We start from the raw sequence: 17,998 nt of genomic DNA, 5'->3' as shown, positions 1-17,998 counted from the left end.
ACTGGCTACTATAACGAACTTATCGTACAGTTTACAGTAACATTAACAGTTATAACAAATTAAAAAAATTAATTGACTGTTACAAGAAACTCACATCTGCAAAACAACATTATCGTATCGAGTTTGCCTTTATATGGAGTAACGGTACAATCAGCTTTTTGTTAATTACGTCCGCGACAATAAACAACTGACACTTTGGCCCGGTGTCTGATATTTCTGTTGCGTATCTGGCTAAGTGGCCGACTTGGCAATCGTCGACGACCATGTGCCATCGCGTATGCAATCATTGGCGTTTCTACAACGCCAGATCAAAACAGTCGAAATTGCTCGAAATTTCACACACACGCACATACACATATATATCTCATTTTAACGTTATTATCCAAAAAGAATAACGTTACAACAGTCTAGGGTATCGCTTTTAGCCGATTAACACAATCAAATTTGTAATTAAGTCGTTTGACACGTTTCTTTTTAATTTTCCATTCTAATGATATTCTCGCGCGAGATTGTTCAATCGCAGAAACTCGAATCGTTCCATCCGATTGTTCCTCTCTCCTTTCTTTCCTTTCTTCCAGATCTATCGTTTCTTTCCCCGTAATCGACGTAACAATGCAGGAAACTTCGAAAAATCAGTGCGTCAGGGTTATCCGATGTTACACAATGCTAAAATCACTTTGGCCAATTATCCCTGCCTTGTCGGCCTTGGGACGCGTTATCGTTCAAGATAGCGCCGGCTAAAAATTCCTCTTTCAATGCTTTCAGTTATAGTCGAAGTCCATGGGGAAGCGATCTCGAGGAGCTGGACAAAATAGGATACGAAAAGGAATCGATGATAGTGGAAAATTATCACGGAAAGCATATCATACGAAAAAAACATAAATTATTCAAAAATTAGAAAATATTCGAAGTGCAGCTTCTACTTTTCACGGATATAAGATAGTAAGAGATTGACTTTCGTATAATGAACGAGTACTTTGTTTAGAAAATTATAAATACGCAATGAACTTGCGGTAGCTATAATTAATACTGAAATCATCATCATCATCATCATCATAAAGGCAAGACGGTATAAGCTCGCATACATACGCACGCACGCGCGCGAATGTTTGACCCAAACACTTTCTAGAATATATATTTGGTAGGTAAAACAACTTTCTACCGAGATTCTATATCTTTAATTATATTCTAGAAAATACGAATTTGCATAAAAATCCATGGTTTAATGTGATAATCCCGTGGTACAAGTTTGCCTCGTGTTCCATAGTCTGGTGCAAAGTATATATATATATATCTATAATACACGATGCATAACGTTGATTACGAAGCAAAGTATATTTGTAGAGGCGGAAAATAGAACAGAGTTCGACAAGTATCTGGTATCAAGAATATCCTTATCGCGAGCTGTACAACGAACCTAATCGTTATCAGTGGCGGGACTAAAAAAATATTAGTAACACTTTCGCCGGGATGTGGCTCATTTCGAGCAGAATTGCGATGGTCAGGTCGCGCGGTCTTCCACGGCCGACGTAGGAGTTAACTGCTTCCGTGCTTTGTTCTGTTACTCTGAAATATGCGTAAATGTATACATCGGTGTGCAACGTATGCTCGAAACATTGATTCAATTTCGCGAACGTTCGCAGTTTGTTTATTCTACATTTTCATTATGAACCAGAATTGTCAGTGTACGAACGGGCAGCGTTATGCAGCAAGAGATCAGATTAAAAAAATTAAAGATTTGATATAGGAGACTGTAACGTTAGCGTAAGGAAATAATTCCGTTTGCTGAATTTTTCTTCCTTATACGTCGAATATTTCGATATTTTAATTTTAAGATGTCGATCTTTCGTTTTATAGGATTCACGAGTAATAATATTAATCCACGATTGTGATAGAATGTTGAAACGATTACTCTGTTTAAATGAACGGTGTGGGCCAGGATTAATCCTTTGGGATTAAAAAAGTATTTGTAATTTATGTTTTAATATAGGTTTTACGAAAGGTTCCAGAATATTAAAGTTCTGTATGAAATGAACTTTGAAATTCCAATGACTGTTTGTACTAGTGCAGAAGTAATTACACGATAATTAAAACTTTGATATATTAGTAGACGTTTCTCAGTAGACCGCATAGCTGGGGGGATAAGGAACAAGAATAAGTGGAACTCGATTCGCGTTACCTCTGTATCAGCAATTAATTATAATTCTTAGAACAAATACCTTAGAGGCGAAAACGAACGTCCCTATTTAATTTACGTCACTCGTCACTTTTTCGAGCATGTACGTATCTGGTGGCCAGACGACCAGGAACAAAGGACAAAGATGAAGAAGGTCTGTCATAAATGACTATAATGGACCGTTATACATACTCGTTAAAAAAAAAAAAGAAACTATAAAGCAACTAATAAAATAAATATTCAAGCAACATGCTATTTATTCTACTTATAAAACCCTCTTATATACCGTAATTATCTAACTCGATTTTTGTCAGGTAAATTTTTGAACAAAAGTCAAGGTATGTTCAACCGACATCCAACCTACATGAATATTCTACATACCACGCTCATGCAAGTTCATTTTTACCAAATGAATTTTTCACCAAAAGAGAATGAACGTTCGAGCAACAGCCCACGTAGTTCTCCCGTATACCTACCTCTCTTCTAGCTGCATTTTTACAAAAATCAATATTCGCGAATCTGTTAAAATTAAACCCTTTAGAAAGAACATCTCCCCCGCCCAAGAGAAAACCCCACAAACACCACAAAAATCATGTAACGTCCCATTAATTCGAACCACGCCGCTCATTAATCTCATTAAACCGCTGTGTGAAATCTTCGATTCGTACGTTTTTATTATTTCCATGAAATATAACCCGTCTGATGTGCGTGCTTCGGATACGTATCCCGGGGATCGTCTGTGAAACGATTTGAGCCGGTTTCACCACAACTCCACCATGGAGAATGTATCGACTCGCCAAAAGGATCAGGAGGCTCTCCATCCAGTTCCACCAGATCTTTAGCTATATCGAGAACGTTACACTGGCGTATCGTGTTTGATACATAACAAATACATGTGCACGCTGTCAGCCACGAGTATTAATAATTATTATTTAGAAATTTAGTAGAAAGCGAACACGTCTCGCTGTCTTTATATTTCGCAATTATCTTGTTACAGCTTGTTACCTTCACCTCGCGCATCTTCGCGTGTACACAGGGAATTCGAGGACGCAGAGATACGCAGAATTCATATAAAATGCAAATATAATAAAAATATGGCAAAATATACAAAACATATTGCATTGTTATGATATCCGATAGGCGAAACAAGTTTTCGCTTATATTTCCTATTTTTATAAAAGCGTGAATTTGCATAAAAATCCGTGGTCTGGTTATCTCGTTTATGACGCAAAATACTCGGCAAAGTAAAATTTGTTAAAGTTTTCCAACGAATGTAACGAGCAGCTGTGTGTTCATACTTATGGTATCCAGTGTATAAATTGGCACGTTGTGGTTGTGCATAAAAAGGTGGTGAATGACGGAGAGATAGAGAGAACGGAGGAGAGACGGAATATACGCAGACGGGACGTAATCGTCGTACACGTGACGGGATGCGGTTAGCATACGCACACGAATACACGCGCTTGCAGGCGGCGCGGCAAAGTCCTGAAGTTACACGTTGGATAGGTCGGGGCACCGTGACGAATGAATCGATGCACGTGGACGGGCGACTGGCTGTAATACGGCCGAACCCTTCTCTGATCCTGGGCCACTGGCAGCAGCCAGCCGGTCGAAGCTTTGTTCTATTCACAAGCACCAGACGTCACGACTATGACGAATCCGAGAATCGTGATGGTTTTCATAGAAGCATCGCTTAATTGACAAATTCTAAAAACTATAGGGCGTAGGTAATGCTTTCTGCGATTTAAGGTTCAGATTTTTCAATTTTCCGCTACGACGGCGGACCAGTTACCCGACGTTTCCACGAAATATCGCATAATTGTCAGATTAATATCAGCGTTCAAGACGTAAGCGGCGTCTTTTTGGAAAAAATGTAGATTTCTTGTAATTTCTGTAATCGCGAGACGGTCGAAGTGCTAATGAAATTTCAAACAAAAATGTTGGAATGCTTTTGCGAGAAACTGTACTGTACATACGTTAGGTGTTAGGGGCGAAGAAAAGATGGGGAGGAGAACTGACCTACGGGTGACAGTACAATTCGAGGCATTCGAGCGATCGAGAAATTGGTCAACTTACGTAGAAATTTATTGACACGGGGAATAAGCGGTTGTTTTTCGAAACATTAAAAGTCTAAACAGATACGTCGATGTTTCTAGACATTTTATGCGCTGCACAGTGGAATAATAGAATTATCGAACTTGGCAATATTTCCAGGTGTGAATCGAGTTTTCTCCTTGAAAAAAATTTATTACAAGGTTCGTGTTTTAACTACAACTGTCGAGTCCATAAGTTTGTTTTAAAAGTATTTAGCTTCGTAGATGCATCCGTGTTATCTGAGGAACGCGAGCTAGAGAAAACTGACCTAGACAGTGCTCGAAGCAATAGCATTTGAAGCGTCAGAAACTTTACGACCAGTTCGATAATTCGTGTAAATGTTGGTAAACTATCGCAAAAACTTTTCTCTTTTCGTTTTCTGTTTCTTCGACCTTCTTACATTTTTAACGATCCAGGGTATACAATAATTATCCAATTTAAAACTCCAAGTATAGCACACACCGAAGATCATAAGTATCAACGCAACTTTCGTTACTCTATTTAGTATCTTGTAATAAACTAACTTCAAAGTTAAAGCAACGAAACTGTTCACTGTTTATTAAATATCTAAATAACAGCTGTAGTGTCCTGACATTCATGGCCAGACAGTGTAAGCTACATTATCCTCTCTCGAAGAAATTCCTTCCTCGACGTTTACTCTAATCAGTCTGTCATTTAACGCTTAATGAAACTGTATTCTGATATTCCTAGGAAAAGCGTACCACACAAACCAGGAAACCGCAAATTTTGATAATTACTGCGTGAATCACGCAGATCTGTGCGCGCGTTCCTCGTCAAATGGATATTAAAATCGATGCGGGAGCAAAGCGATTGAAATTGAAGCGGTTGACGCAAACAGAAAGATCAGAGAGGATTTGATCGAGGGAGGAGGGATTTTCAGATTGTTTACGAAGGTGATCCTCTGTAATATCGGGGGCAGGGGGCGGGGAGAGAGTTAATAATGAAACTAGGAATCCGCAAAGTTAATTACGACGAACGAACAAATACATCGGTGAACGATTGATGGATTTAATTAGAAAGCTAGCTCATTTTAATGATCGATCGAATATCGATTGATAAACAGCTACTGAAAAATTGCTCGTAAATTGACCGAGCGTGGCTGATAAGAGGCAATGAAAAATAGCCGATAAATTGGCGAAACGTTCGGAGAAAAAAATTATATCGTCGATAAACGTTATCTTGCTCATAACGTTGGAGAGTTCTTTTCGAAGATCAATTTTTTTTTTTTTCTTTTGTCACACAGTCCAATACGCTTCGCTTATTCAGAGTTTCAAAACCATCAATTTCGCTTCTTACAGATTTCTCAATTTTAACAACAATACTCACTCTTGCGTAACAGTTTACTATACTAACCGAATACTATATCAACGAATCGACAAGTTACGATGTACGAGTCACAGACCTTTTCTTTGCGATTTTACGGAAAAGTTAATCGTGAAATGTAATTTACTTTTTAAGGAAACTCGTTGCTACAACAAACCGCTGCACGAGAGTAATTATTGCCACTGATTACTCGTAACTAGCGGCTTGTAAAATTTCGCTAATGACGTCGCTCGAATTATGCAAGAAATGGCACGACACGCGATTAGATTCATAAATCAAACTTGTCCTTGACGAAGTCGATCACAGTCTGGCATCTGTGTGATTCATTTAATCAAAGAAACTACTATCTCGGTGATATAACGTGCAAGTTACGAAAATGCGGCCGCAATTAATAGCACTTTATCGATAAATAATAGAACGGGGCAGCGAAAAGATTATTTTAATATCCATAGGTCGAAGAGTTGCGAGAGCAAGATGCAACTGAGCAAATTTTATCGTTGTTGTTTTCTTCGATTTGACACCGAAAGGGGAAACGAAATATGCAAAAGTTTCGGGGACCAGCTTAGAGCCGAAGGTTCAAGGTCGAAAATATTTCATCGTTATCTAAAAAAACGCCATTGGTCACGTCAGCGTCTGCACACGATACGACGCCGTTTATAGCGATGATGTTCGGAGTGACGAGCTCGAAAACAATGCAGTCGGCGTAAGAAGTTACTTTCCAGTCGAATTCCTGTCTCCGGTTTCCAGTCGCCGCGATCGATCGCGTAGAAATTTCAAAATCGTGGTCAGCGCGACCGTCCACATCGTTTCCGAACGTATGAGACAGAAACGGTAATTGAACTTGGTGTAACTACAATATTCCTCTGTTTTCAAATTCCTCCAGTTCTAATAAGAAAGGACGAGAAGAATATATAACTGTAGCATCATCTCCTAATCCTGTGGCGCTCCTATTTTTATATTTCCACTCGACTTCAATCTTATCGAACAAAAAGGATTTCTAACGTTTCAACGTAGACACGTAACTCGGATTTTCAACGAGAAATCACGCATACCGATAAGAATTTCTTCATATTCTACTATTCGAAGCAATAGCTAACTACCATTGCTAGAAAAATACGAATGAAATATTTCTTATCGTTAGAAAAATACAGTTTCAGTGAAGACTGCCGAGAGGAACGCAACAGGATTAACCGATCTCAAATAACATCAGTTTTTATCGAGAATTCCATTTCTATCGAAACTGCGATCTTCCTCCGACATCTTTCCACCTTTCCGCTCTTCCCAATCCCCAAAACCAACAACACGATCCAATTCGATCCCTTAAAACACCCTTGGCAACGTGCAAACCTTTATAAAAGAAAGCCCATAGAAACGGCAAGTCGGACGCCAAGAGGCAAAGATTAGGCTCAATTAGCTTCGTTTAATATCGTTTGCATCGTAAAGCAAGCTACGCGATGCGCACGACGACGCGTTATGCAGCGATCTTTGAGACGAATGGTTCGTAAAATGTCGAACAGTGCCTTTATCAAGCTATCATTGGCGCGTTTTATTGGAAGCTTCGAAGGTTCTATCGCCCCAGCTCATCTGCTCGATCCCCTTTACTTTCGCTTTCTCTCTATTCGTCGACGTTTTCACGCGGGGACGCGAAATCCATGACCCTCGCGCGCTCTCGCCCTCCGTTGTCCCCATCCTGACGACCGGTTCTCTCTTTCTCCCTTTCTCTCTCTCTCTTACTCACGCTAGCTGTCCCTCTCTCTCTAGTCAAGGCCTCCAGACTTTCGACCCGCCGACGGGGAAGGGGTTGTTACCGGAGCACGGGTTTGCGAATGGGATAGGGCCGACAACTTCGTTTCAGGATCGATACTCCGGTCTACGCGGAGCTCGATGACGAGAAGAGTAGACTCCAACCCTCTTGACGGTTCTCTCTTTTTCTCTCTGTCTTTGCGCCTGGTACACGTTCAAGGTCACCAGATGAAACCGAGTTACGCGAACACTGCACAGGCGCAAGCTCTCTTCCGTTTTTCATATCGATATAGCGAACATCGGCTCGATGACAAGAATCGGTGCGGATTCAGGATGTTGCAAATTTAGAAAATTCTACGATTTCGCGTTTTCAGGCCGGCAAACTTTCACGCTTCGACATTTTTGAAATAGTTTACATGAACTTTGATATCTATAAATTTCTAAATCCGCCAACTTCGAAAGTTGGAAATTTGCAAATGCGCGCAGTATATCAACGCGTTCTCGAATTATCAAATTTCTAGGTTCACGTAAATTTCTATATTTCCGAATATTTCCAAGCTTTTTGGAATTTGGAACATTTGGAATTTGCAAATCCGTGCGGTATACCAGCACGTTCCCCAATCATCAAATTTCCAAGTTCGCGTAAATTTCCATATTTCCGAATTCCCAAGCTCACAAACTTCCGTAATTTCAAATTTTCAAATTTCCAAGTTCACAAACTTCCTCCGTACCTTCGAATTTCTAAATTTGCAAAACTTGCAAGTTCAAAATTTCCACGTTACCACACTTCCACAGCTTTACGAATGTATTGATATTTTCAAACTTTGAAGCTCGAGAAGTCGAAAGTGGCGTTAGTCGAAGCTAGACGCTAGCGAAATTTGAAAATTTGCAAGTTCGCTCGTTTGGAAACTGGAAATTTTTAATCTGGAACTTTTCAAATTCCCTGGGAATATGAAAGTTCGGGTTTCATGGAAACCGGTGATTCGTGCGCTCTTCTCTGAAAGATTATCCGACTTTTTTTTGGTAATAAACTCCCTCCACTAAACTCTGATATCTCTCGCTATTGAATATGTTTTATAAAAGTTTGAATAGGTGATTTGTATCGGAGTTTTATCATTCGATGAATGAAATCGCAGGCCAATGGATATTTTTTTCTTTAATTCTCGTTGCTATCTAACTAATATCGATATTTGTCAAACGGAATATTTCGTTGTTTGACAAACGCTCGGACTGATGCATCATTTTCCAATTCTACGAAATAAAAGGAAGAATATTGGTTGTCAGATTAATTGTTTCTAAGAAAGGAAGATGATAAAACTCGTTAAAAAATATTATCACTTATAAAAGAAGCAATCGAAATTTTGATGAAATCTGTGATGTAATTTAAATGGTCAGCGAGAAAGCTTTTTAAGAGACTGATAAGGTTCAGAGATAAAGATTAGAATAGATTAAATTCATCGAAGATGTAGAAAAGTTTGGCCGTGCCAACGATATACTCTGTTCTATCTTTCGAAATCGAAAAAGAATTTTGTCGTAGAAGTTAAAGAATTTTCGAGTTGCTTACAGAAAGATACGACGAACGGATTTAAGAAATTTGGCCGAAGAGTGGGCGCGTTAATTATAAATTTTGAAAGTGTTTGCTTACAACGATTTCCAATTATTTCTCGTCGATGCAGAAGTGAAAACAAACTCGGTGATAACTCCGGTGATAAGACTCTCAAGATAAGACCTGCTCGCGATACGTGCATAACTGAAATTTCGTTTGCCTCATTTTCGTTGCGTTCTGCATGTTTTAACCTCGTGAACGAAAAAAGAAAATATGGATTATGATAAATTTGCAAATACATTGTATAAGTCTGTTATGTAACTCGCGACTATAAACTTTTGACATTATTTGAGAATTGGTCCGATAACGTCGAGAGATCGATACTTGCATCAACAAAACCACGTTATCTCTATTCCTTTTTTCAGTTTGTCATTAAATCAATAAATGCGTTTTATATATCGTATTTTTCACGGAACGGAGAATTTGGTGTTCTAGATTTTTAAACTAAACCGCTGACCAGCGTATACGTATAATTTGAAAATTTTCGAAGTTTACGAAAATAAAACGAGATTCTATCTTTTATAATTTTAAGAACGTCCTCTTTCCTGCTTTTTTCTTTCCTTCTTCTTTTTTTTTTTTTTTTTTTACGGGATAATGTCAGAGGTCAAGGCTGATCTAATAACCTTCGCATGACTTGAAATATGCACAGTTTAAAAATATATTCCATTAATGGAACAATTACGCTAAAGAGATTAGTGGAAATTTAATTCAACACATATACCTAAACAACATCCAATTTCTATATCCTTGTTAAATAGAACGACTCTTTTACTTCTCGTTGCGTTTGCAGAAACGAATAATTACTCGAATCTCAAATCCAACTGAACACGATCCTTCCACCTATTTGCGAACAAAGCTTGTATTTTATATATATTCAAGAAGACACCCTGTATATATTCCATACATTTGCCAGCCGTGGGTAAAAGGAATGAGCGAGTATCGCCCTAGCAACTCAGTGCAGAATTCGACGATGCAGTAGAGGGAAGGTCTCTCGCACCTAAGCGAGGCATCGTGAAATTCGGGCGGTGTCGGCGACTGCGTTGTAGCCGTTTTCGTCGTTCTCGTCGACGTCGTCAGCACCGTCGCGCATCCGCGTCCTGCCTCACTGCGAGCCTGCGTGAGCCTTTCGAATTCGAAGCCCGGTCAACAGCCCCGAATTCTCTCTTTCTCTCCCCTACCACCAGTCGAACCCGACCGGCACAGCCGACTCTCTGCTCATTCCTCTTCTGGTTCCCCTCGCTCTTTCCCTTTCTCTCTCTTCCTCTCTCTCTCTCTCTCTCTTTCGCGAAACTACTTCCCCGTCGCTGCGAAACCGAATCCCTTTTACCACGGAACCCCCCTTTCTCTTCTCGCCCCTTTGCCAAAAACCTCCTCTTGCCACCACTTTGCTTCGCCGTCTCTTCGTTTCCATTCCACACAACTCTATCCGGTGTTTCTCCTCCGCCTCCGCCGCCTCCAACACCGCCACCACATTCATTCCGTTGCTCTTCGTCGTTTCTCGTCTCCGTCGCTCTTGCCCAACCGAGAATCGTAAATCATCACGCCCCTCTCTATCCTCGAATACACACACGCACAGACTATACGTCCAATCGACCAGACTTTGTCCTCTCTTTCCTTCGAGTTGCTTCTCTCCTTCCTGTCCTCCCTCGTCCTCCTCCGCCTCTTCATCCCGCGCTCGTTCCATCGCTGGGCCACCACACACTGTCATTTTGTTTCATTATTTCTTAATCGAGCGCCTCCTCCTTCTTTTCGATTGCTCTTTTTATCCTCCCTCGTGGGTCGAGGGACGTCGACTTCCCCGCCGATTCACCAGCCACGTCCATCTAGTTATTTTTCCCTTTCTTTGCCTGCGAACGGGACGTCTAGCCTCTTCTTCGTCGGCTTCGGGCGTGGTTCTCCACCTAAGGCGGTTGCATGCACCGGCGTTTTTATAAAATTAGCCAGCAGCAAGAGCGCAAAGGAGAGAAACGACGCAGACAGTGACCAGGTGCACGGTTTGGCTCTTCGTCCATCTTTTCGACGATTTGGCACGCTCGTTGTTGTCGGGTCGTCGTCGGTGTAACTTTTGCTCGCACAAGGGTGGATTGACGCGAACGAGATCTATTTAAGGCGAGATTTTCGTACTTGCAGCGGTAATTTTCCTCCGTGAATCGTAGATAAACAAGCAACTTGAGCGAATTTCGTTGGTTCGTGGAATATTATTTTTGGGCCAGGTTCGTTCGTTGAGCGAGTATCGTGAAGGCCTGTGGGCGATCGACGATACGCATTTAGAATTTCGTTTTTGGCTTCGAGTGTCAGGTCTATTCATTTCTTTCTAGAACATTTGTTTAGTTTTCTGCAAACGCATCTGTAGTGTCCGAGTATAAAGGGGAACGAGAGCTTCGTTGAAACTGACCTACGAAACGATGCCATCCGTAGCACCGGAAATTTCATCGTCTTAATGGTAATTTATCGGTACGGAAAATATACGCGTTGTTATTTTTCGAACTAATCAAAGTCTAAAAGAGTCGTTCAGTTTACGCGAAACTAGAAGGTCGCTGTAGTGTATGTACTTACTATCTCAAGGTACGGCCAGAATAAATAAATCGCTGGTAAAAAACATACCAATTATTGCGAGACGCGTTTAGATAACTGTATCTATCAACGTGATCTTGATAACCGAGTGATAGGCAACCTCAAATATCTCGAATTTCTAGTCTAACGATAAAGAACAATCATGCACAAGAATTCAAACGTACTACATTTACATACTCTTTATTTTTAATAGAATTTCAATATTTGAGGTAGATCGTAAGAAACGACACGTACTGATACATTAACGCTTCTTTTCGTTGTATAAAATATCAAGTGGAACGATATATGTTCACATTCTGTAGTTTCCAATTTTGAAACAAATATTGAAACAAACTCTTTTTGCACCAGTGTACATTGCTCGATATTTTATAATTTATACATGTCATTGAAATAAAAAACAAATTCTCATCTCAAAGCTTCGGTCTAATCTGTTTAGTCCAACGATAAGCAACAATTATATATAAAAATTGCAACACCCTATATATATATACCGGGTTTACATTAGAATTAGGGTTAGGGGCGTGAAACGAATCTTCGTTTGGATTACACGTCGTCGTTATGCAATAGAGAAGACATTGGCTAGTGCAAATACGATTATCACAGAACCGGACAAGTGACCGTGGTAATTAGATACCCGAGAAACTAATGACAATGATCCTAGATTCAGTAACGAATCCACGGTCGACGGGATGACAGATGAACGTGCTGAAAAATCCAAGTCGGACGCGTAATATTCACTGGTCGTAAAGGGGTACTCCTCTCATCGATGAGATCGCGAGAGAGAATGACTTTCCCGTCCCGATGATGCCACAGAGGAAAACTATATTGGGGTGTGTCTAAGGACACGAGATCATCGGATTCGTCGAGAAAAGCCTTCGTTCAGAAAGTAAGGGAAATTGGCGTTGCTGCTAATTGGTCAATCTCCATATCGGTGGTTAGAAAAAAATGCTAGCCGCCCTCGAGGGAAAGTTGCTAGTGGGAGACGCTGCTCGTTGAAAAATAGGTCTCCCCTATTTTCCCGTAGTTGGGACAAAGACTGTTTGTTTGTTTGAAGGACTTTAGTTGACTAAATCTTAAGATTTATAACGGGCTCTTGAGCTAGCTGAACATGTACTGCGGAGACGCATCGATATCTGGCAATCATCTTGCTCGAAGAATAGGGTCTGCGTGTGGCGAGCTACGGGACAGAGACCGTTGGAATGTTTACTGTCGAGTGTTACAACTATTTCCTTTTTAAGGAGAGCTATAGAATTATTCCATGCCTTTGTTAGACAAAGCGCTCATCCCGTGACCGCGGCTACGTTCGGCGACTGGCTGTCGCCTCGAGCCCAAGCTCATTATCACAACTCTCGAACAATTACAATCGGATTGAATAACTACAATTGTTTAATTACAGCTATAGTAGACTCTAGGTTACAATGTTGAGGGATTAACCAAAATTCCAAAGACTCCGGTGTTCTTTCATCTCCGACATATATAAATAGGGAAGAACGTACAAATTTAACCAACTGCATTACAAGTTTCATTTCTCTCTTCATTCGTTCGTTTTAATCATTCGAAAGATAACAAATCTTCTAAATTTTTATATATTTCCCGGAGTAATTACAAGCAACAATTCAACAATCTCAAACAAGCTGATTTCGACTTACAACGATTTTTTCTATTTATACAGCCACCGCTGTAAACTCGAATATTTTATAACTTCTACGTGTGATATTTAAAAAAGAAAAAAGGAAATTATTACTCTTAACTCGTTAACTGAAACGAGGTATTTTTTCGTCCTGGAGGACTCTCACGTAGCTGCTTCTGAAGGTGTATGAAAAACCCGCAGGACACGCCTTCGCGCATCCTTTTTATCCCAGTCACCCTCCTCTTCGTAGCAGTGTTCTCTGTCTGGCATGAACCACGTTCGACCATGACCACCCTTCGTTAGGGTGCGTGAGGGTGGTAGAGGAAGGTGACCTTCGCAACGTTGCCGTCGTTCTCCCTCTCTCAGTCCCGAAATCCTGGCAGGGAAAGGGAGAAAGGAGCAAAAGGGAGATCTGGCTGGTACTCGTGGAAGCCACGTTCCAATGCTGCCTCATCCCGTTCCCCATCATCCAGCCCTCCTCTGTCTGGCTTGGTTTTACACTAGGGACGAAGGGTGAACGTATACTTCACCGTACTGCTAGTTCGCTGTTATATTTAACGCGGTCCGTATCCAAGTAATGGATGTGAATTGCTCGCAATTTCACGTCGCTTTTACGAACTTTCGACGGATGGATGTCATTAACTACCACGGAATAATTTCGGCCGCGTTTCGTCCTTTAAGGGCCTCTCCAAATGTTTATGAATACAGCATTCGATCGATGCTACAGAGAATCCTGTCAGTGAAAATTAGCAAAGCGTATGGTTCTCCGTTCGATCGACGATAAAATGAATTCTCTGCTAGAAGAATATACCGAAGATTTGGACGTTGTAAAAAATTGGAATTCATAGGTTTAGCCGTATAAGCCTCTGCTCGAAGGAAGGATTTCTATATTTGCTATGAGAGAGCTACGAAATCAAACTGATAAACTCGTATCGAAGTTGATCGTTAGCTTTTCGAGGAATTGAGCGTTAAACAAAGATCGTATTGTTTTACGTCCTGCTTTTCGTTCAACGATTATAATGTATCATAATGTTTCAGATCGGTTGACATAGTCTATCGATTAATATTTGGCATGACTAGGTGTCTCATGGAAATCAAAAATTTCGTGAAAAAAAGAGACTCACCTTGGAGATCCGCTATTTTACAAAACAGATTCATAAATTTATCAAAGTAGATAAATCGTTATCAGTGTCTAAGGCGCTACTAGTTTCGATTTAATAATAAAATCAACAATGATCGAATATATATACCTGGCTACGATTACAGAAATAATTACAAATTTCTAATCAAGCGGATAACACGTTTCAGCGTGTAGATCGCTTTAGCCTAGAGCTCGCTGTACGGTGAAAAGCAAGTAGAAACAGACGGTACGTAGCCAGACCATAGTAACGCCGTCTGACCGCTCTCACCTTCCACCATGTGCAACCAAGTTTCATCAGGACATCCACTGCTGCACGCGACAACTCTCTTCCAGTCCCTTTTCGTTCTGTCCCTGTTCCATTAAAATTACGCGTTAATTCGCTGAATTGCGGGTCTCTATCTCCTTATTGCGAGTTACGTGTGCATCGTGCACAGTGTACGTTGGTAGGAACTGTTCAAACTACGAACAATTCCGTCAGCGTACGAATATTATTCAATTTCGAGAATGGAAACAGAAGTTTACATGTGTCGTACAACAGCGAAGCTTCTTACTTTTTAAAAATACCCGACGATGAGAGTAGCAACTCGTCTGTGTATATACGCGCTGTTCGTTTCTCGTTTCGCGAGACTTTTCGAGTCTTTTTCGCCCGCGCATCTCGTACACTTGGATACGTCCCTCTGTTTCCTTGTTTCACTGTTGAGATCCAATTTTCTTTGAGCAGATTTCAGCGGTATACAAAAAGTATAATTACGTTTAATTAGGAAAACCAAGGCTTGCGAAACATATGAATTGGTAATAAATTGATAGCGTTAGTAATTGATAAGAAGTACGCTGATAGCGATATCTACGTAATAAACAATCTATATAATAACAATTTGGAAAATGTTTCGCTCGTCAAGACGAACAATTTTTATCTAAACTTGATATACCGCCTGAAAATAAAATTCATATATATTACATTACATTACATTTAATAATTTAAAATAGATATTGATTATTTGTTTACATAAGATGGAACGATAGTAGCATAATCTAATAAAGCTTTATGTTGATTCAATTTAGCGAAGATAAGAAATATTATAAAAGTATCGACTTAATCGTCGCTAATCTTAAACACACATAGAAGAGTATAAATAAAATCATCTTGTTAAAATTGTTTGCACGAGAACGATATACCTTCAGAACTTCTCATCTTCATTTCGTATATGTATTTGCAATTAAATTCATCCCGTCTATTCGGCAGTAAGCAAGAAATTGACGAGATGATTTCAGAAATACTTTATGTATTAAACAACTCCTCTCCTCTAGTAGCTACTCGGTACAAATACTACTTAAATAATTATATTTCTCATTATGTTGACCTTATTACGGGGCATCATTCCTCCGTTTTCTCTCCCGTGTAAAAAACAAAAATTTAATTTCAAGAACCGCTACGAAAAAAGCGAAAGAAAATGATGGAAATATCTTGCTCCCTCTAATTGCCTCAATTTCGAGCGACTTACGGCACCCCTCCTTCTTTTTCACTGTTAACGAGCCAAGCAACTAAATTGTACGCTAAATTTGTGCCAATTGTAGCCAAAAAATCTTTGTCGAATTTTGGAGACGGCCGTATTATTTTGGGTAGCCGCAACACGTTGAAAATTGCTGTACTTATATCAGCCGGCCTCGTATTACGAGTAACGAGCAGATATCCCTCTGAATGCTTCGGACGAACGCTGTAATAATGTCAAATAGATATAATGATTTTCTCCCACGTACCGTTCACTTTACTGCCTGATTCCACGTTTTTAATCCTATCTTCGTATGTATAAATTTTTACGTCAGCCTCCAGTCAGTCTTTTTTTTAACAGTCAGTTAAATCTTTCCTTTGGTAAAATCGATATCTGCTAAGTCGAAATTTATTTCGTTGCAATAGCCGGAACAGGATTACTTTACGGTATTAACCCTTTCCAAGAATCCTCTAACGCAATCGACCACTTACAATTCCGACACTCCTTTGCAGCGAAGCTTTTCGAAACGAGAAAGGTTTCCTTTCGAAAAGAAAAAGATTATCGATGTTTACGAATTTATTTATACGCGTTAACATTCCCTATTTTTATCGACGAAGATAAAAATGAAACAAAGCTGTGCGCTGTAAAAAGTTGGAGTTCCTTGCGGTGGAACAGAAGCGTGCAATAAACGGTAAGATGGTTTGATAACAAAAATTACTGGGTCTCTCATACTTTTATTTATACGATCTTATAATCTTATTACTCGCGATAACGAAAACCGTATTATTAATAACGTTCGTGCGGTGGTTGCGCGTCACATTTACACGATGCATTTCATAAAGAGAATCGATAGCCACCGATTGATATTACATATACACGTAAAGATACAAATTACGATTTAGTACGCGTATTCTATGATTTCAATAGGATCGTTGACAATTACAAATCTCGTCTTCCGTTATATTTCTCAAATACAAATATTAGCATATCGATATGATGTAATATCCAGGAGAGGTCAATCGCAATAAACGAATATAATATAATATTTAATACAACATAATATTTACAGCGTTAGAAAATACGCTATACAGAGTAACTAGGAGAATCGAATCTAATCGAGCAGTCACACGCGAAAGAAGGAAACATAGTCAATAAAATGTGTCGAGATAAAACGTAACTGGCCGATAAGTATTTTTAAAGGCCGTTTTGCACGTGTGCAAGCGACACGGGCTCACGTGATATACTAAAACGTAAATGTTACCTTCGAACCTAAAATTTGTGATAATAAAAACACGCGGCTGGGACATGCGCCGATGCACAACGCCGAGACTTCAACATCTCTACCTACGTAATCCTTATTACTCTAAGCACGAAATCTTCGAAATAAAAGAAAATAAATAAGCGCAGACATCCCACGTATCGCGATTTCCATTATTTGAAAAAGAAAAAACACGCGGGATCGAATTTATCAGCATCGAACATGTCGCGGATGGTTGTACGCATCTTGTATACTCCGAGGAGACTAAAAACGCGTGACACGAATTATAATCTCTCCGTACGAACGGATACGGACTTCCGACCATTCTTTTCCGCCCTTCCTCGCCGAATTTCCGCGTGTATGTGTCTCGATGATTGTCAATCGGAACACGTCCGCGTGAAACAACGAATGGCTCGAAAATGCGCTGAAATCGATGCGAGAAACTTTGCTGCGAACGCAGCTGCATGTACGAGACGATGCCAGATACACAGATTTTTACATATCGGTTCATCCTTGACTTTGTTGTTTTTCGTACGTTTATCGCCGTTTCGAATAATTCACGAGGATCTAATTATCATTATCATAATTACAGGTAGGACATCATCGTTGTTAATCTAATCTAATTGTGATACATAATAATAATACTCTGTTAAAGTATACCTGTCAAACAATTTGAGAACGAATATTCGTAACGTAAGAATATTGCAAAAATTCTAATAATATTCTTATTTTCGTTTTGTTGTTCGCGTTATGCAAAAGTATAGTATACTGTATCCTTGTCGGAAGTCACGATTTCGAAGTGGAACTATCGTTTGTTCGGCAATAACGCAATCTTCTGGATTCTATATCCCTAAATGGGCTCTTGCAGAGAAAATTTGTAGAGATAGAAACATAGAGGCCTTTCTCCGTACCGAAAAATTACAAATTACGTTTGAAAATATT

The 17,998-nt window shown here is 39.8% G+C and overlaps 1 protein-coding gene across 7 annotated transcripts in view; it reads right to left on the bottom strand.

Annotated features, from left to right (window-relative positions):
• Positions 1-17,998, bottom strand: part of LOC126863805 (circadian locomoter output cycles protein kaput-like) — a 93,234-nt gene that overhangs the window by 19,105 nt on the left and 56,131 nt on the right. For 2 of the 7 annotated variants that reach the window (XM_050614384.1, XM_050614403.1), the window contains exon 2: positions 14,577-14,659. The exons of 4 other annotated variants lie outside the window; for them this stretch is intronic. The gene's annotated coding sequence lies outside the window, so the exon portion shown is untranslated. Of the gene's footprint in view, positions 1-94; positions 1,006-14,576; positions 14,660-17,998 lie in introns of those variants that run through there. One more of the 7 variants, XM_050614393.1, reaches the window with a different exon arrangement.

This window comes from Bombus huntii, chromosome 1 (assembly GCF_024542735.1).
Source record: "Bombus huntii isolate Logan2020A chromosome 1, iyBomHunt1.1, whole genome shotgun sequence".
NCBI lineage: Eukaryota > Metazoa > Arthropoda > Insecta > Hymenoptera > Apidae > Bombus > Bombus huntii.
The sequence above is the reverse complement of the archived record's forward strand: the minus strand, read 5'-3'. Positions and strand labels throughout refer to the sequence as shown.